This window comes from Agelaius phoeniceus, chromosome 1, assembly GCF_051311805.1.
Source record: "Agelaius phoeniceus isolate bAgePho1 chromosome 1, bAgePho1.hap1, whole genome shotgun sequence".
Lineage (NCBI taxonomy): Eukaryota > Metazoa > Chordata > Aves > Passeriformes > Icteridae > Agelaius > Agelaius phoeniceus.
Genome location: NC_135265.1, coordinates 107,867,283 through 107,888,602, shown reverse-complemented (window position 1 = coordinate 107,888,602; position 21,320 = coordinate 107,867,283). Strand labels below are relative to the sequence as shown.

At 38.1% G+C, this 21,320-nt stretch overlaps 1 protein-coding gene across 13 annotated transcripts in view; it reads left to right on the top strand.

The window, feature by feature from the left end:
• Nucleotides 1–21,320, top strand: part of ZNF521 (zinc finger protein 521) — a 230,346-nt gene that overhangs the window by 113,404 nt on the left and 95,622 nt on the right. The window lies entirely within an intron of this gene.

The following is a 21,320-nucleotide window of genomic DNA, read 5'->3' as shown; positions in this document are numbered from 1 at the left end:
ATTCCCCCAGGTTTACCCATAATGTTTTCAATTTGGTTACTACTCAGTAATAGCACTAAGAGTTCTATCAGCCAATTAAATTTATCAAGCACATCATTTGCTCACTAATAAGATAACATTGCCAGGATTGTCTCCTGGCTTTTTTTTGTCTTTTTTCTGAATTTTGCTTTTCAAAACAGAGGTGGATACCACTGATTTTTTTTACTGCTTCTCTTACTCTGGTTTTCTTGCTAAAATAGCAGAAAATCTTACAAAGCACAGACCAAAAAATACGGTATAGAAGCTGGTAATTATTTATCCAACAGAAGAGAATTTGCTTGATTTTTCCACTTTCCAGTTTGGTGGTAATTATTTTTTTTTTCTTTCGAGGTAACATGCAGATTTCTTCCATGAACACTTAGCAATTTGGCTGCACTGTAAAAGAAAGTTATCTGCCAAAACTTAATGGCCCATTTCTGTGGGTACTTTATTTAAGTTGTTACACATTTAGAGCATAAACATTTTACATTTTTCATAAAAATGAACAAATGGAAATGAGAAACTGGTTTTGTAAAGGAGACAAGCCATTTGCCTGTTAGGTTAAGCCTTAGTTTTGATATCTTGTGGTTTTGGGTAGAAGATAATTTCAGCTGCTTCAGAGTATTCAATCTTTGTCAGTAATGGAATTTAAAAGTAGGGTACTACTAACAACAGAATTCACCATTTCTGCTGTTTTATTTGAGTCTAGTGTTTGAAATGTTCTTAATTGTAGCATATAGTGATGCTGAAACTTGATGGGGAATATGGACACTGTTTATAAGGGATGATGCTGGAACTGATGATGTGTTTGCTTGCCACCCTCTTCCCAGGTGCCTCACAGTTTAAGAATAGGAGCTCACTTATTTCATTAAATACTCAGATTTATTTTCCCCTCTATTTTCTGGATGAGTTTAATAAAGAGTCAGAATGGGAGGAGCAAAATGGGGAGAGAGTCAGTAAAGCAGGACAAATCCATTTAGCTGACTTCAGCCTGCAGATCTGAAAAGACATATTTTCTTAAACTGAGCTATTAACTGCCTGTGTTTAATTTCTTAAAGCTGGATGAGGTTGAATGAGAAAGGGAATCTTTTAAAAAAAATATTTAATTGTTTTGTCTCTGTTCTATCTAATCATGCATGATATTACTTCATGACATAACCATAGTGACACAGATTTAAACGTGCTTAATATAAAATCTTCCCAGTGAAATAAAGGAGCTTGCAAAACATGCAGGGAGATTTGCAGGTCATGCGTGTGGTAATCTGTGTTCAGTGGAAGATTCTTATCTGCACTGCCAGACTCAACAGTGCAGCTTCTAATGATGTAGCCTCGATTAAGCAAATGCGAGGGGATTTTATGTTGGGGTGGAATGAAAGGAATATCTGTGTTCTGGAGAGTTTTGAATGTGACCTCAGAATCGAAGCGCAAGGAAAAATAATTTCTGATCTCCAATTCTGTTAGTCTTCTCACCACTAACTGGATTTTTTCCTTAGCTATCTTTCTAATTTCACTCTCCCCCCTCCCCTTTAATTTATATCATTGTTCACAGGCCTTTTTCCAAGACCGCGTTCTGTCTAGAAAGAAAGGTTCAAGGGGTCACATCAAGCTGTTTTTAACCAGCCTCAGTTTATGTACATCTGTAGGTATTGTTACAGAATTTATACATAATACAGAAAACATGCACACAAACACATTTGTGTGAATATATATAATACATACCTGTAGTCACCTGCATGCATATCAATATGTAGATTGAGAAATGTATTAGATTAAGCACTGGAGTGAATATTGGCTTGTTGACACAGCAGATTAAGCAAACAAAAAAAAAAATACAGTTTCCTAAAGAGATTGGTCCCTCCCTTTTTTACATGTATCTGATAAAATGTGTCTTGCCCTGATTTCCTAGTAGGGGATTGGCAGAACAGGGTGTAGTGTCTTTGATTTTTTGGGAAAAGGAAAGTAAGGAAGCTTCAGGAAGACACAGAGAAAGGAAAGAGTTTAAATGCAAGAGAGGGGGAAGTTAATGTGGCAAAGCAGGAGTTAAAAGTCAAATGGTGTGATAATCCCTAGATCAGATGTATGGGCAATAAATGCCTTCACAGACATCATTGCATAGTGTCAGGAACTGTTATTTCCTCTCATAGTAAAACATTCCCATTATCTGTGTTGTGGCTATTGATGGGTTTAGTGTCTTCTTACCTGAAGGACTCCCCAATCATAATTAAGAGAAAAGAGAAAAGGGGAGGTACCTGGGACACGGCACAAATGTGAAAGTGGAAAGTCATCTGCCAAACTCCACTCAGAAATGAGTGGGAACCACTGATAGAGATAATGCTCAGCCAGCTGAGGGAAACAGTTGCTGTTCAACATCATGATGCAGTCTGAAAGCCTGGAGAAGTTGATGGTGTCCCATCTAATCACTGTGCCCCTTGAACATGATCCTAATATGTAAACTGTGTTCATGTCGCTAACATCCACAGAGAGAAGTTGCATTATGGAAGGTCACTGAGGCAAAGCTATACTTATAAAACCCCAGTGTGAAACTTAGGCTTTTAAATAAGGCAACTGGAATTACTTTGTTGGCTAAAATAGCTCCACTGAGGGTAGGTATTTTTAGGTTGTATGTATGTGTGTGTTTTTGTCTAATCAAATATAATCTCAACTAGACATTTAGCAGGGGAAGAGGGATTAGAGGCTATTTGAAAAGCCTCTTACTCTTCTTTGTTAGGAGAGTATATAGCATTTTTTCATATTTTATTATACATTTCAATCAATTCAACAAGAGGGATTATACCACCTAATGGAAAATAAAATCTGCCGATGACCCAGTGAAGTGTAACCTTAAGTATCTTTGACAACAATGCAATTTACATTATACAAGTTATGTAATAAAAAGATGTTGTAGGGGCAGCTTTCCTTTAGTAACTACACATTTACTACTTCCAGAACTTTCCATTTTAGAACTGTTCTGCAGCATTTAATCCAGTCTTCCCAACATCTTCATGATGGGATGGTGCAGTAAGCCTTTTCCTTTGAATGGATGAGGACAAAGAGGCATAGAAGTGGAATCCCTCGCTTGCATTAAGTGAGCTAAAGTTTGACAGTTCTGACTGCCAGATCTGTCCACACATTTCCAGACACTGTGTTTCATCCAGCAGAGCCTGTGTTAGCTTAAACTACACACTAAGTCAGGCTAGGCTAGAGGATGCTAGCAGACAGAAAGCAAGGCGTAATGTGGGGTTTTTTAAATACATCCTGTGTTTTGGCATTATTTTGGACCTAGATGTAGGCATGTACTTTTGTTTGGATGACTGTAAGGATGATTGCCAAATTAAGACCTGTCTGTTGGTGTGTGTATTGAAATTTGTGGGTGAAACAGTTTCCAGTTTTTGGGTGGGAAAAGAGGTTTCATATAGGTTTAGAAAGTGTTGGCATAAATGGTATTTCTTCAGTTGTCTTTCTTCTACCTTTTCTATCTGGGTGGAATAGCACTTTTAGCAGCTTCTTTGAGAAAATTCTATTTCTGGATACACAGTGTCTGTGGAAAAGAAGCTTTCGAGCTTTCCTTTGTTTTCATCACATAGTTTACAGTTGGCATTTGACCTGAGAGAGTATGAAAAGAGTCTGCCATTGTTGGTGTTCTGTTTGATGCACTCTGCTGCTCCTCCTATTATTTTCACTGTTATTTTAAGCAGACATGCTAAACATTGTTTCATCTTCAACTGATTCCTTTACATCTGTAGTATCTGATGCAGTTCGGTGTAAATAGACTAAACAGCTGCTGCAGCAGTTGCCTAGGATTTTGAACACATATGCATATACAGCATGGCTCAGAATTGGGGGAGTTCAGGAAAGGAATTACTCCATATAAAATTATGGGGCTCAACAGCAGTAGTGTAAATTTGTAAGTGCTCTGAGTAAAGTGCTGTTAGGCATGAGATAATGTAAAGAGATGACATTGCCAAGAACTATTTATGAAGAGCTTAATTTTTTTCACTCTGATAATTCTTGACCAATAATTACCAGCTTCTAATTGTCTATTTTAGTTAGAAAGAAATTTCTATCACTATGGAGGTTGGCATTGCAACTAGCGCATAAATCCCCAAAGAGGTAAATGTGTTCCAAACAGCCACAAACAACTGTCTCATGAAACATAGTGAGCAAATTGCGAGCCGCTGGCTGTGCACAACAGAGCAGCACATTTACCATTGAGGACTGATCAGGCTGACAAAGAGAATGATAAAAGGGGAAACAGCCACAATCTCTGTAGTTTGCTGCTACTTTTGTTGATGGAGAAAACAAGCCTCAGTGTCATAGCAAGAACCACTGCCCCTCTGAAGAACTGGGGAGCAAAAGGGAAGGATTTGGTACCTTTTTGAAACCCTACTTTTGACAGTTTCTAAATATGCCATTTCTGATCAGTAAACAGACTATTCTTTTTTTAACCTTTACAGTACCATGTATAAAACCCATTTTGTGAAGTCTGTTATGGAGAGTTTGTTGCTGAGTGAAGGATGTTATGTGGCATTGAGCAGGGTAGCAGGTGTGAGCAGGAGGAGGAAGTGAAGGGAATGGAAAAAAAGGTACTGAGCACTAAAGTTAGAAAGCAAATGGGAAAACAGGATGAAGCAATCCTGCAGCTGACTAGAGGAATTCTAGTTTACACCACTAAATAAATACTTCATCAAATCCCAAGTAACCAAATCTATGCTGAAACAACTGGAGTTTCAAAAGAAGGATATGTAGAAAATGTGATCTAACACTTCTCTGCAAAGAAATTTTACAGTTTTGTTTTAAAATAACAAGTAGTATGAAACCATTAGAAGATGTAAAGACACATTTTGGTGCAACTCATGATTTTTGATTTTTTTCAGCCACAGTGATATGAATATATGCTTGTGTGTTGTGAGGATGTGCATGTTTGCATTATGCATGTATTAACTGCATGCATAATAAACCTATACAAATAAATCATCTTATTTGCCTCACATTTGTGCAGTGTATATTATGGTACGTGTGGACAACATCACTGATGTCAAGACAAAGGAAATACCTCAATCAGCTTTCTGGAAATCAGCCCAAGAAAATTCTTGTATGGTTGTAATAGCATGTGGCATTCACACATTCTATTATTTGTCTAATGCCTAACGTCATTAAAACCCCATGATTTTCTTTTCACTTATGCAGAAAGCTGTGCTGAGCAACTAATACTTGTTGCACCATGTTGACATCAAGTAATAAATCTTCAGAATGTCAGTTTGATCACTCTACAGTAAATCTGATATTGTAAAGTCCCTCTTAGCTGAGCTTTGGAGAAAAAGGATCCAAAGATATAGATCTACACTCTAGAGGAGGAAGGAGGTGAAGACTTCCTTTTGTTAGTCTTTTTTCACTGGTTTTTGAGTAGCAAAAAATTGAAATTGTCAATTTATAGTGAAGAGACTGATCATACCTTCTTAGCATCAGGAAATAATTTGAATGCCTGGGAATCTGCTGTTTACAGGCAATCTGACAAGAAGTCGTATAAAAGTTAGAGAAAACTTGGTCACCTTGTCTGCAAAATGAGGAGATGTAATTGAAATACCCAGGAAAATCAGCATTTGGAGTTAAATCTGAGAAAATGTAGGTTTATTTCATGAGGACCTGGGTTACAAAATAGGCAAAATCTGGGCTGTTTAATACTAACAGGAAGCTACTCTCCTGTGGGCAATGCTGGCTTATTTGAAAAGCCCATAAAGGGTTTCTGCATGGACCATACAAAAGGGATACTTTCTCTTTAATAGCCATCTGTACAGGAGAGATGAGAAGTGGGCCAGGTCATCTCTCCTCAGCTGTCATGATATTAACGTAGGTAATGGAGCAAGCTCTGCGTTCTGCTGGGTGTTGTTTTTCATAGATGTTCATCGATTTACACAGATAATTCTATTTATTTCTTAGAGTTGGTCCAAGCAAACCAGGCAGAATAACAAACACCAAAGCATTTCAAATGACTTTATCTTTGTTGTTTTGTAATGTAACTTTTGTCTAAAAAATGGTGTCACACCTACTGTGCAGATGGCTGCATGATTTGTAAACCAGCCAAAACATTTAAACAAATGTGTGATCTGGGGATAGATTAAATAAAGGATAAAATGGAGTGTGGACCACAAATTCTAATAATCAGATGATTTTAAGTTGTGTGTGGTGTGGAGCGATGGTAGCGGTGATAGCAGGGAACGGTTGCCAATGACAGCAAGGTGCCTTACAGATCTCAGGATGGAGCCTGTGGCCTAGTAGGCCTCAGTTTGAGAGCTGCACATTTGCTGTACAGCTGGCAGCTCTGTATGGGGACATCAGATAAAACTTATGTAAAATGAAGTGTTATTGCTTAGTATGAAATTGCGTGGGGAGGGAATTTGCAGACAGTAACTGAAAACAGGATTCATGGTACCAATGAAGCAGACTGTAAATATGAAGAGGCTTTAATTATCTGCGCAATTTAACAAAAAATTCAGGATGTATTCGGAAGTGGCAAAGGCAGCTGTACACACATTCCAGCAGCACCATTCACTGGGCTGCAGGTTCTGTCTGTCACCTACTGGGCTGGGGCTATGGGTTCCCCATCCCTGCCACGCCCTGTCCCCAGGTGCTGGCTTTCCCCACTGAGCAACTTTGCTTGGAGCTGGCACTTCCTTTCTGGGGTTTGAAGCAGAAATAGCTCCTTGCTTTTTGAAACAGCTTTCAGGAAAGGCTGTCCAGGCTTTTAAAATCACAAATGGTTCATCCAGGACACAGTCTGCAAACAACCATCAATTCTTTTTTTTGGGGGGGGGGGGGGGGAGGGGCAGGGGAGGAATGGGGGGCTTTGAACCTTGGACTCAAAAACTTTAAGAAAATAAAATGCAATTGTTGTATTATTAAAAAATATTAGTAGTAATACTCGTAGTAATATTAATAATAATACTAAAAAGAGGATCTGAAAAATGTCCATAATTCAGGCTGGAGTTCATCCTGTAAGGAAATGAAGCAAAGTGCATGGAAGCTTTAGATTTTCCTGCAAAAGTGCCTGTGGCATGAATAGCACTCGATGGACAGGATGCTATGGAAAAGCAGTGCCAGGCAGTATGAAAGTTGTTCCCTACCCAATTCTCCTCCAAGCCATGGCAGTGATACGCTGTGCGTGTCAATACTTAGGCACCACAGGCTGAATTAATGGCAGGGTGTCAGCCTTCCTTTTGTTCTCTGCTGACCATTTGCACTGCGGGCTTTCTCGGGAGCCATAGCACCTTCCTTCAGCCGCGTTTGGCAGCCAGCACCGAGGGCAGTCTCCCCATCACCTTTCCAAACCGCCCCTGCTCTGAGCAGGGGAGCCTCCGATTCTTTCGGGGAGCTCGTCCCAAGGCTTCTCCCTGCGTTGTAAATGCGGGAAGCGCAACAAAAGAAGCCAATATGGAGAGTGGGTGTTGAGCTCGAGCTGCTCATATTGTTGCATTTGGTGAGCTGACGGGGTTTCGTAGGTCACCTTTAGAATTATGCCTATGACAGCAGTAGCTACCTGCCAAGATTGCAAGGTATCTCACAGCTCTCAGGATGGAGCCTGTGGCCTGGTAGGCCGCCGTTGGAGGGGCACACATTTGCTGTACAGCTGGCAGCACTGTATGGGGCAGCAGTGTGGGCTGTTAGGGAGCTGGAAAGGAGACAAGCATGAAATTTCCTCTAACCCCAACTCTGTTTTTCTGTACTGTTGGCTGCTTCTCAGTTCCTTGACAAAAAAACCAATCAGGCACCCTTTAATCCGCCTGTGATTACCAGTGGTATAAAAAGAGAAGCATAATGAGGAAAAATGCCTCGTTTTGTTGCCTTCAAAAGCCAACAAATTGGAGTTAACTTGACAGGAAGTGGCTTAATAATTAGATTATTTATTTATTCCTGACACATATCCCCCTGTTACTAGTCTCAGGAGATCCTGTAGATGGTACGATTTTCAAGCTGCCATTACTTCGCTGTCTTCTGTGAACAAAGAAGCTACTGTCTATCAGTCAATTAAATGCACTCTTTAAGCAGAGGCTGAGAAGTCCTCAATGGATAGAGCCCTGGGACACTGTGGCTGATGATTCCTTTCTCTGTACTGTACATCACACTCTCAACTACGGTCCCCACAGAGATGGAATAAAGTCATGCATTAAAATATCACTTGTTGATTTGTTTGCTAATGAAGAGCCATTGAAATGTTTGTGTGTTTCTGTGGCAAAATTGTTGATAAAAGGACTACTTGCTTGCATATCTTACTTCATCTTCAGGAAGTGCTTATTTAAGACTTACTAAAATTAAAGTCAACAAATTAGGGAAAAAACAGAGAGATGGATAATATTGGTTTACTTGCAATTCACATCAATGTAAATAACACTGAGGACAGCAAGAAGAGAGAAAGGGGAATAATAGTACTTCAACCATGTCTGTTATCATTTTCTTCATTAGTAAGAATAAGAATCCCTGATCTTTTTTTTCTAGTACAGTAGTGAGCACCCATTTCAAATAATAATAATGCTGCTAAAGTATCCATTTTAAAATTAACCTGGACATGTAAGAAAAGGGGGAGGGATTGGGGGGGAGTGTCGTTTTTTTTAATGAAAAATGTGAAACTTTTTTCTGTTATTTGCATTTCTTTAAATATGCCAAGTTAGCAAAAGCTTCCATTATTTAGGGATTATCTGTGTGCAGCAAGTTAGCCTCTTAGCTGAGAAAGGTAAAACCATGCCAAGATAGTTACTAATGCTGGTTAAGGGTGCATGCTTAATGCAAAATCACCAAAATTATTTGAAGCTGGGGCTTAATAATACTCCCTGTCAACCCCCCCACCACCCACCCCCATCTACCCATCAGGCTTCTTAATGGGATTTCATAATCTCTGCCCTTCCACCACTCTTCTTCTACCTACTAATAGCTCAGGTCAACGAAGTGGATGGATGTAGACCACATTTTGTGCTGGGCAGGAGAGAGGGAATTTGGTTTTAGGGGTTTTTTATTTTACGGAAGTTGATATATATGTATATCTGTCTTCACTGAAAATCAGTAATTGTCAACCTCTATCTAAAGTTGATGCAGGTCTTATGCTGCTCATCTTAAAGATCTATATTCGCTCTGAAGACATACAGATAGTGCTGTAGCAGTTCTCCAGTAACCTAGCTCTGTTCTGAATTTAGCATCTGTGTGATCATTTGCACCTACCTATAGAGCCTATAAGTGCTACTATACACACACACATATATGTATGTATATATATTTTTTATATAGAGAGTCACTGCTTCTAGGATTATTGTTTTCAATGAACTTAACAACAAGCTATAGGGAATTAATTCAAACCAGCCTCCATTGGAGTGTTTCTTATTCCTATCCTGTTATTCCAACTCATTTTATTAGAAAAAGCTTAGATACTCAGAGGTGTTCTATAATAGAAAATGAATTTGAAACCCATTCATTAATTGGTGATTAATACATTTCAGGATTAGTTTAAGCAAGGCCCTACCTCCTGCCCAGTCAAGTATGGTCTGGTTAATATCCAATTATCTGCACCTTCGTACTTATTATGTCTTAATATTTCGGATATGATAACCAGAAACTTGAGAGCAATGCTAATGAGGAGCATAGAACAGGAATTAACCGGTGACACTCTCAATGATCCTTCTTGAGGAAAGTAACTCCTCCAATCTCCTCAGCACAGTGGCCGAGCTACCACCTCACTTTCCATAAGCACTGCTTTCAATTCAGCCCTCATGGGAGCTTAGAATTATATTTGTGTAAAATCCTTCTTTTTGCATGCCTCATAGACCATCTGTGATCAAAAGATACTCTGCATATCCTGTTTCACTTGTAGAGTTACTTTCTTTAAGTGGAGCCAGTAGAAAATCAGCAGTAAAGTAAAATGGTGATACCTACTTTAAAGAAAAGCTATTTTGCAATAGAATGCACCCTTTTCTATACATGGGTGTATGCACGTGTAAATTTAAACTGAACTAGATATCATGTCCTTCAGCTTGTAAGACTGGTGCTTCAGCAACCAGCAAACTAGATAGACACATCTGTGAAATACAAAAATTAAAATCCCCTAATTCATAAATGTGAAACGTAAATATTCCCAAATTAAAACTTTTCATGCACAAAATTGTCAGACCCTTAGCATTCAATCTCAGGATTCTAGACTGTGCAGAAATTATTATATATCCTTCTAGTGAAACATGCAAATAAAACCATTGCACCAATGTATCAGTGGGGCAGAAATGAGTAATTCTGTCATGTGGCCTGAAACTAACATACCTAGAGAGGTAATTTCAATATATAGAAAGAAAGGAAGAAGAAACATTCCTTTTTGTAAATGTTCTTTTTCTTAACTAAGATGCTTTTGAATACGTTGTGCAACTCAGGGCATTATAAGAAGCCCCAGAGGAAATGAAGCAGTGGGCAGAATGAAGACAACCTGCTCAAAGGTGCAAAGCTACATTACACATTATTTTTATTACATGAATATAATCTCATAGTTATGGTACTTATCCAAGAGACTTTACATAATATGCTATTCACGGTGTGTTGGACAAAGCTTAGTTCAAAACACTGCCTCATTCACTGTGTTTATGATGGAAGGTACCAGCCTCATGTTTAAATTAGACTGAATGATAAAAGGAATACTGTATTTGTGTAATCAAAAGCAATCATAAGGCACATGTGCAATGGCCAGAGTTAAGGATATGCCTGTAACATCCTGTTTTGTCTTTCATTTTCCAGTGCCTAGCCACACAATTCAAATTTTCTCTCACACAGCACTTTATTAGTGTTGAAGTTCAGGACCTCAGCAGAATATTCTTAATATCTAGCTGTTTGGCTAGGCACCCTTTTTCCCAGCCCTCTCACAGGCAACCTTCACAATGAACCCACTGTACTTCTGGCTTCATTGCTTTTCATTGCACACCTATGCGAGTGCCAAGACTTTGGATAACAGTGCAAAAAAATCCTCCACCCCCCCAAGTCCCCCAGATGAGACTCCTGCAGAGCACTGTGTAATTTATTGAACAGCTTGGGAGATGTTGATGTTTACTACCTCATTCAATTAGACATTCAGAGGCAATGCAGCCCTCCGTTTCCTTCAAAGTTTGGTTAAAAAGCCTAACCCAAATATCACTTAGTGCAAAGTGTGATTTGCAAACTGTCATAACATGATCAAATCAAAACCAATTTTCACCAGAGCAGTTAAATACTCATCTCTTCAGATGAGTGACATTTCCCTGCCAAATTTGAACTTTTAACCCACACTGCTCCTTGTGTGCTGTTACTCTTCAAGTCTGACTTAACAGGGATGTTATTCTTAAAATCTTTTGATAAAAATATAGCTGAGCTTAAAAAAAGAAGACTAAAATGAAAACAATAGAAAAATAAAAAAAAATAAGTGAAAAATGAAATAAATAGCCTTGGGCAGAGAGCTAGTCTAGAAAACTTAATCTTAGGGATACTTCTTAATAATGGCAAAATTCTCTACTTTTACCTGCTTCTGCATTTGCACTAGTGATGGAGTATGCCTAGCAGTGCAGACCAGAATTGTACCGCCAGGAAAAATCCTTCATGGTGGTGCATGGGAATAAATTAGGTGACAGAAAATAGGACTCTAATTTCTATGATATGTCACCTAGGTTATCGTATTTTACAACTGCCGCTTTTGTGCTGCATGTGCATCTCTTTCAAGCCTTGTGATAGGTCCTCCAGGCCAGTCTTTCTGTGGGCTGGTAATTTTCTTTGTCTCCTTCAAGCTAAAGCTTCAGCAGGAGAAGGTTTCTTCTCTGACAGGAGAAACACTTTCAACACAGTTCAGCTACCCTTTTTTTCTTAAACACATCCTTCTCATCCATCTCCTTAAAAAGCAGATTTGGAAGACTCTTTGACTCTAAATTCTCCTATGCCATTATGTCTCACAAATGCAGTTAACATTTCATATTATTACATGGTCCCTTTCTCTCCTTTTCCTTTATGGCATTCTCCTTTCTTGTTTGGAGGGGAATTCCTCTTTTTTTTTTCTAAGTGTTGCTTTCACATCTTTGCTTGACAGGCTGCAAAGACAATTTTCATTTCAATGTGTCAAAATGGGAGTCAAAATGGGTTCAAGTCTGTGGTGGTTCCAGCATTGCTGGTGACTTCTTTGCTAGCCTAGAACAAGTCACTGAAATGTGAAATGGAGACAGTACTTAGCCACAGAGATTTTTTTCAAGACAAATTAGTTAATGTACATTCAGAAGGAAAAGTACTATAATGCTGTAAATAGCAAGCCATTAAATCATTTGTGTTTTTTATTATCTCTTGGCTAATGGGGAATTCTGCTGCTTGCCTTAGAGCTCCCAAATTTGGTTCATATTTCCTATCCATTTCAGAGTGCAATTTAAAGAAAAATTGTTCCTCCTTTTTTACCGTATCATCACTCCTCACAGATGCTGTCCAGCTGATATCTGTTCTTGACATTACCTGCTCCACACAACAGAAATTGTCCTTCATTTCTTCCCCAGTCAGAACCAGCTAACAGGAAGAGAGTTAACAGAAATTGTGATGGCTTCCATGAGTCAGTAACATTGTCTTACTGCTATTCAGAATTTTTCCTTTGTCACTGCAATTCTGAAAGTTGCTTCAAAGTCCATCTACTCTGCAGGTGCTGTACCCTGCACAAATCTTTTTCTCAATTCCTATATATTCCCCTATCATATAAAAATTATACTTTTCTCCCTTACCTAAACCAGTTGAATTTCTTTGTCTTTCTTGGCTGTCATTAATTTGCAAGCAGCTATAGCTGTGCTTTTGTAACGAGTTTGAGGGTTCACACTATAAAATGTATTGTCAGTCTTTAGCGTCAATCTCTTATTGTGGCATTCAGCTAAGTCTTGTAAAAATGACACATTTGTGCACCTTCAGGAGAGTTTTAATTTTTCAGTCTTCTCTGCTGAAATTATTTTTTTTTTAATCTATAGTTATGATTCAGTACCAGCTATGGCTGGCACCACAGATCCTGTAGCTTTAAATAGTGTGCCTTAATATTGCCCCCTTTGTATGCTGTATTATAATGAAGCAACATCACTAAATTGCAGTGAAGGGTGATTGTTGCACGGGGATGACTACTACACCTTGGGGTCTATTTGCACCAGATTATTTCTTTATTGTTGTTATTACAACCCATCTTCTTTACTCTCTGGATACCAAACTTGCCGTTGGACATCCATGTAGCACAGGGGATCTTTAAAAACATTTTGGACATCAATTTGTCTCTTAGGTACACACCAATGACTGTTCAGTTCCAGGCTCTGGTATCCTGTGTGGCTTTGCAATACTTGGTCTGTTCACATGACTTGCAGTGTTCTTCATGATTTGCTCTTAAAAAAAATTAGTTTGTTGCTGATAGAAGTGACAGACATTTCTTGCTAACCAATTTCAGACAGGAGCAATACTAAATTTATAACAAGTGGAACATGCTTTTTACCTTCCTGCTATTCCCCATACATTTTACAACACAGAAGAGTGTAAGAATGATTTTGTTAAAGCTGTTTCCTTTCCTTTTGGCACTATGTTCACATTCAAAGAAAGAATTATAGCAGTGGTGTCAGTTTATGATCCAGTGCCATGACCACAAGGAACCTTCTGCAAAATTCATTTCACTCAAGTAAGAAAAATTATTATTGTGAGGATACAAATATTTTAATAAAGAATTTCTTTTCAAAAATATTTTCAACCTACAGGGATAATGTTAAAAGTGGTTTCAGCAAGGTAAGAGTGCAGATTTCTGCCTTAGTTGTACAAGAAGGAGCTTTCACCCATGCAGGCAAATTTTAACTGATTTGCCAGATGATAAAGTGTAGGATAATAATTTATTTTGTATATGTGGAGGTGAAAAAATTGTCTTGTGTTCTACAGCCACAGGGCAGCTCAGGAGACCGCCACTGACTCACTTACTGGAGGTACAAAGAACCATTCTCCACTCCCACATGCCCTCATTGCCTGATCGCTTTTGATACATTGGGTAGCAACCTTGTCCCTCCTCCCACTGCAGCCTGGGGATTCAACAACTACTGGTGCTCAGTTGAGGGGTGGACCTAGAATCTACAGCTCTTTGCACGGCTTGCACAGTATCAGGGCTCCCAGATGTGCTGGCCTGTGGCTCTACTGTCTGCATTCTTTGGTGCTGTCCAGCCAGTACTGTTTGACCAAAAAAAAAGTCTCCCAAAGCATGAGTTTCACAAGGTCCACAAGCTCTCTTCTGTGTACCTGTGCCTGTCACACTGAGGAAAAGTTTTAAATGGACTTTCATGGCACCACAGTACATCTGGAATCGTAATGAAAAGGTCTCATCCTGAAAACATGCCACTATGCGTACGATTTTATTCACATGAATAAATGTCTCAAGCTTCCTTTTATACAGGAATAAGGCTGTATATGATCTCAAGTGTTTGGAAGATTGGAGCCTAAATTGCCATTCCGGGTGGTACTTTAACAACATGTTCTAAATGTGGAAAAAAATATGTGTCTTCTGTAATGAAGTCATCATCCCATTAAAACATCTTTTTTCCCCTCAGTGATACCAAACATGAATTTTGAGCTGTAATTTGGACTTTTTCCATCCTTATGAAGATAGGCCCTTTTTTTCATTGCAAGGCAGCTTTTTGTTTTTTCAGTTTCTTCTTTAGTTTAATACTGTAGCTGGGTAGCATTCCCATTTAAATCCGGAATTAGATCTGACACACCTTTCATTGAACTATCAATTCTTTTAAAACTGACGCCAGTTCCACACTCCTTGGTCGTACAAACTTCCGATTATGGGCCAGAGAGCATTGATTTTTAGCTGTCATTTCTAGCACACACACTGTAGAACTGAAATTTAAACCTTAATCCACTCTATAATACAATTAATTTTTAATGTGCAGTAATACTAATTGAAATAGCCTGAATTTAGTAAGTCACCACAAGACATTTTCAAAAGCAGGAGTCTCCACTGAGAGCTGGAAGGACAGATAATCATTGTTACAGTGTTTACAGAATAAATGCACACTCTGCAGGCAATTCCATGCCAAGAGATTTTTTCCTTGTTAGTTTATATTAATATATTTCATTGTGGATTCAAATCTTTTTTCAGTGATTTCTACTGAAATGCATCTGTTGTTGTGAACCGAGTTATTTTGATTCTGTTTTAATGGAAATGTTTATTTTTGTAGAGCATTTTCAGTCTTACATTTCTTTTTTTTAACACAACTGTCACTGTATTATGTAATTATCAAATACATTGTGATGTTCAGAGAAACTAATTCAATTCTCTACCTATAAAATGGTCAGCCATGCAGTTTCTATGTATGATAAACCAAAGCTGCATGTTCTCTACCTGACTCTTTTTTCCCTTAGGTTTGCCTTCCATATAAGCAATATATCTTGTGCCATCCTGATTTCACTGCATCACTTTTAATTTTCAGATGTGATCTTTTCAGATGTGATCTCTTCAGATGTTTTAGTGGGGAGGATGGAGAGGGGATTTAACTGCAGAGGAACAGATCCTACACAATTAACCAAGGAGGGATTTAATCATTTGTATAATAGCAAGACGCCATTTATCTGATAAGGAGTATTTCTTAGAATGCTTCAGTTCTTCTGAACATTCAGTTCTTCTTGTACAGTGTTCAAAGTGAGCACCAATGCTAAGTGAAAAGAAATGTCATGTGCTTTACATCATCCTTTCATGGCTTTCACATTACAGTATTTAATAAGCCAATAGTGCTGTTAAATATTTAGCAAATGTTCCCTCAAAACCGTGCCATATATTCAAATGGGATTTTGAGATATTTTACAGCACATAAGTAAAAATTATGGTTTAGTTCTTGAAATGGTCGAAACATGGCATATTTCCTAAAGGAAGTGCAGGACAACATGGCATAAATACATTCAGTAGATTTCACACCAACAGAACATCAGCATTGATTCCCATTTTTCAGATTAAGGATTCAAACTGACTCCCATTTTGTCAGAAGAAAGCTGCACTAAGTTTATTTGCATGGTATTAAAACAGCATTATAATGTTTAGTAAAAACCCTGTGACTCACAGGGTAGCATTTTAAAGGCAGCCTTACCAGTACATAGTTCTTAACAATTAATATTTTCTGAGTTGTGGGTGAGAGAAAAGCAGAGATCAAGTATTTGCCCTCTTCTGAGGGTAACAGTTCATCACTAGGTAGCACTTTCAGGTTCTGTAGTAGGCAAAATAGAGATTTAATAACATAGCTGCTGCATGATGTTTTTAATCAAACAATAATAAATCACTAGAAACTCTGTCTTCTTAGACAAACGTCTGCAAGTTTCAGATCCTTGTTGTATGCTAATTAATCCTCAGTAAGTACTTGTATAATAATTAAATGTCTTGCACTTATAGAACTGCAAAGCCTATTTATACTGTTTAAGTTTCTTGTTATCTTTGAAAGATATGTGGGTTCCACATGTGTTGCAACGGGTATTTATCTGTTTCTTGGGATAACTGCCAGATATTTGCCCCTGTCCATGTGTAAGAGGAAGCTACAAAGGTTGGGCAAGCCTGTCTGGCAGTTAAATCAGTGTGTTTGCTGCTGCTGCTGCCCAGCTGCACATGTTCCTGCCCCATGCAGAGGCAGCACAGCGCTTCTGCTACTTGCACTGACAGGGAAGGGACAGCTTTGCAGGTGCTCAGCTGCCTGGATTGAAGCTCCCACTGCTGTTTCCTTGGTATATCTCCAGTCCTCCTGTTCCTTACTTAGTCTCTGAGCTCTGTGCACATATTTGGGCCCACTGAAGAACTATATTTTCACAGGTTCCTATTAAAAATAAAGGCTTATATTGGTGGGTAAGAGACATATTTAGTGTGGCACATAGTTTAACTCCTGAAAGTGAAAAGCAGCGTTCTTCTGCAAAGGTTATTTTCTATGTGGATGAATATGAATATTTTTTATAATTTTCAATTTGTATCAGGCACCTTCTTTTTAATATTGCAAAATATTACTCACTTTGGAAGAAATACCAGTGTAGCCTGTTTGAAAATTATTTGAGTCTTCTTTAAAACATTGGATTTTTCTTGAGAAATCATGTTCATATGCATGGCATATTTGTTTAAGTGTTCAAAAAATTAAGGTGTTAATTGCATGCATGTGTGTGAATATATGGAAAGGTCTATATAGTTATATAGGGTAGACATACTTAATATGCATAGCCTGATGTATCTTGACCTCAGGTTACAAGAGTAGAAAATCCCATTTTCCAGCTTGTTTCAAATGTAGTAAAAATGCTGCTTCAGTTGCTTTATGCTACTCACATTGGGAAAGGTGCTTATACTGTGATAATTATCATCAAGGAATATTAATGCGTTCAGCATTTGTAACCCAAAAACTCATTATAGCTTAAGCTGTGCATCATCTGTGAAGAGAGAACTTTGCCAGAATTCGCTCTTCACAGGGGTTGCCTCCTGCTTGTGATGGAGTGGTCAGAGTATTGGAAGAGGTCACTCAGGCTATTTTTGAAAGCTCAAGTTTTGCAATTTTTGATTCACTACCTTCTGTCTAAGTAGCTTAGCATTCTTCCCCCACCCTCCAAAAAAAAAAAAATCCTATTTCTAATTGAATGCCTGGTGAAGTGCATAAAGCTAAAAGATTGCATCTCATTATGCACAAGAGGCTAAAGGTGTAGACATAAATATTACACATCAAGGTCACAGAGATTTCGGAGTCCCTATTCCATCACCATACATGGGATTTGAACAAGCACCACTGTCACTCATGCTAATGGGAACTAGTTGGTCTAATCCTGTGATCTTTGATAAGAATCTGGTTTCTTACTTGTGTAAAACTCTTGATGCTTTTGGTAGCAACTTCCACTTCAGTATTTCTGTATTCTGGGACCATGTCTTGATTCCTTAATGCTATTTCACCATGAGAATAAGATTTATCATTTTTACACCCCTCTTGTATTCCAAGCTCCTAAACTCACAGTTTAACAGCCTTCACATTTCTAAAATATACTTGAGCAGTCTGTTCAAAGCATCAGAGCCCAATTCTTTCCTCACTCAATTTTCACACCAATGTCCCCCAGTTGATTGAGCTGATTTATATTGATGTTGTTGAGAGGAGATTCAGTCCTTAGGCTTATTTTGTATTTTCATTAGTACATCTTGTTGTGAGAGTCTATATGCGCTTATACATTACGCTACCCAATGGTAGTAGAATGGTTAGAAAATAAGATGGCTGAAGTATCTAAAAATAAATAACCCCCTGCAATAAAGTATTTCTTTTTTGTTGACTTGTAATTGAAATCTTCCTTTCAACTAAGCAGATGAATATGATGCTTCCACCCTTGGTTATGGAGACAGTAGTAGTGCCAAAATTGTGTTTTTCAGTACTGTTGCTGAAATTTTTAATATGGCTTGGTTTTATTATTTTTTCTTCCCAATGCTGATACAATGTTTGTCATTTCTCACTCTTAATACTGCCGCATGTTGCATGCTGTAGTTTGCTTTATATTAGGCAGAGAAAGCTGGCTGTTGTGGACTGCTTTGTTTCTGAGGTCAGGATGTGAACCTGGCCTTGCTCCTGAGAGGACTAGAAAAATCTATTTCATAACTTTCTGCAGGCCTCAAAGAAGGCTAAGAAAACAAAACAAAGCAAAACAAAAAACCCACAAAACCCACAGGCTTAGTTTAGACCTGGTGAAGAGTTAGATTCATCAAGAGGAAAGCTTGCAGCTGATCAGCTTTTCTTGTCATAAAGAGTCCCTGCTGTCAGTGCACACTCCACTGATGTAGCAAAGCTTTGGGGAGCCTTGTGAGTCTTTTCAACACCCACGTATTTGTGCAGAAATACCTGACTTGATAATATAGAAAGAATCTGCTGAAGTAAGAAATTGCTTGCCTATTAAATCACCAAAATGAAGGGCTCAAAAAAGAGGTAAACACAGTCCTCACGAGCTGAGTATGCGTATTACAGGCTTGCCCGGTTCACTTATGGGGCATAACTTTGGTTTGTGCAGCAGAGTGCTAATGCCTTGTAATGAATGGCTGTCTTAAACCAAGGAGAGATTCTCAGCGGGTGACAACACGGTTGATGGGAAATAATATGGTACCATATCTGCTATGTGAATGTAAACTTAATAATCGCTATGAATTTTGAGTAACCCTGCTTCCCTTCCAAGGAAACATTATGAAAAGATTGCTTCCAAATCCTTCTGATACTGTTCTTGAGATAGATGCCTTAGTCTTTACCTTGAAGCCCTGGAAATGAATGTATGCTCTTTGCAAGAGGTAAGGGTGTAAACTTTCAAAGGAGTAAATTGTATTTCCATGTTTAAGCTCACCATTTGCACTTCATGTGGTGAAGGCAAGATGTGAGGAATTAATTTTCAACATTATTTCTCCATCTTCTGTATCTCAGGACTTCTGAGTTATTATGCTAAAATGTTCTATTACATGTAATAAAGAAATGTTGGAAAACTAGAAATAGAGCAAGATTGCCTCCATCGATTTGGCTGCACTTGGATTGCTCCAGCTACATCTTAAACCACAAAACAGATCATCTTTGTGCAACATAATAATGTTACTGAAAAAAACAAACAATCTGCATTTGCTGATGGCATGAAAAATGAAACCATTTTCCAGTTTTAACAGTTCCTCCTTTTAGGAAGGGAATCAGAAGGGAAAGTGCTGGGATTGTTCCTTATCTCGCTTACACCAACACAGTGAGCTACTAAGTAGGTGATTACAATGAATTGTGAGCAAATGCTTATGAAAAAGCAAATGGAATCAGAATTAGGGCCAGCAAATTTTTTTTTAATGTTAATATTCACTCCATGCTTATTTAATGTTTTTTTTTCAATTTCTTATCTATTTGTCAAAATTCCTGTTAACGTACTGTGAAACACAGGGAGTAAGCATGGACATAGCATCTGCTTTTCAGACAGACCCTGAAAATACTTCCACAATTTTTAAATTCATCTGGATCCTATTTCATGCATAATGCTTTTATTTTGTAGGATTAAAAATCTTAAAACTATCTCAATTTTTAAAAACAATAAGCTCTCTATATTTAAAAAAACCCACAGCAACATGCTTTTCTATATGATTTATTTTATACAAGTCCAAAAGCTCAGAGATTTATTGTATGTATAAACTCAAAACGGAGAAGATTAGATATTGTAGCATGATGTTCAAAGGAGAGCTATTGGAATGGTAGAATTCTTGGCTTGGCTCCCTCTTCAGATGTAATTGCTGCTTCATTAGGTCTTGGAAGAGCTTCCTATGGTTAAATTTAATCAAATGGTTTAGAATGGCAAGCTCGTATGCTCAAAATTCCAATACCATTCAGAATTTTTAACAAGATTTCCATCAAACCTGTTTTAAACAAATATTGCTTAACACTAACTGTAGATTCTGAAGTAATTCATAGTAGCTCATCATAATGAATAAAGTCTGATTTAGAATAGTCTGCATAGGACTTGGATGCTAAAGGGGAGTCATCTGTTGTAGCTAAAACCTGCTTGCCAGTAGCCTCTGCAATTAAGTAGCAAGGCTCTGGTGCTCTTTTAGCTGTATTAGTGGGCAGCTCTGTGGGTTTTTTTCTGCGTATCTTTTACTTGTGTAGCTATATTCTAATTCAGTGTGTTTTAATTAGCTTGGCTTGCCACGTTAGCTATTTCAGTTGATGTAGTTATCTTGAAGACTTCACATTATTGAGCAGCAGTGAACTGCAGCCTTCTAAAGCACATCCATGGGGTGGGTGGAAGAGGCTGGTATTAGAGATTAGTGAGAAACATGAAAAAATGGTTCAAAATGACATGAAAGGAGAAGACAGTGTGAGGGGGTGGAAAGGAGAAATGGAGCCAGCAAACAGTCTGAGTATGCAGGTCACCTTTTTCCAAAGCCAGTGGAAACACTGGAAGGTTGCAAAAGCTGTACAGGTGCAACACATGTTTATTCCAAAATACATGATAAGAAAAATGTAGTTAATGCTGGAGCTGTGGAAGGAAGGAGAGAATGGATAAATGAAAAGACTGTTCACTTGCCATCCTTAACCTACTTCAAAATGTTGGGCTTAAGGTAACAAGGGGATGTAGAGGAGGATGTTTATTCTTTTACCTACTAAAATTACAAATGTGCCTTGTCACATAAAGACAAGGTTTCCTTTATGAAGGCCCTACAGTCTGGATTTTGCAGAATGGTGTACTGTAATATACAGTAGTGGCTTTAGAATACTATTGTTTATTTCTGTAAATGTCAACTTTTAACAACCATGTCAAATTAAAATGGTGGA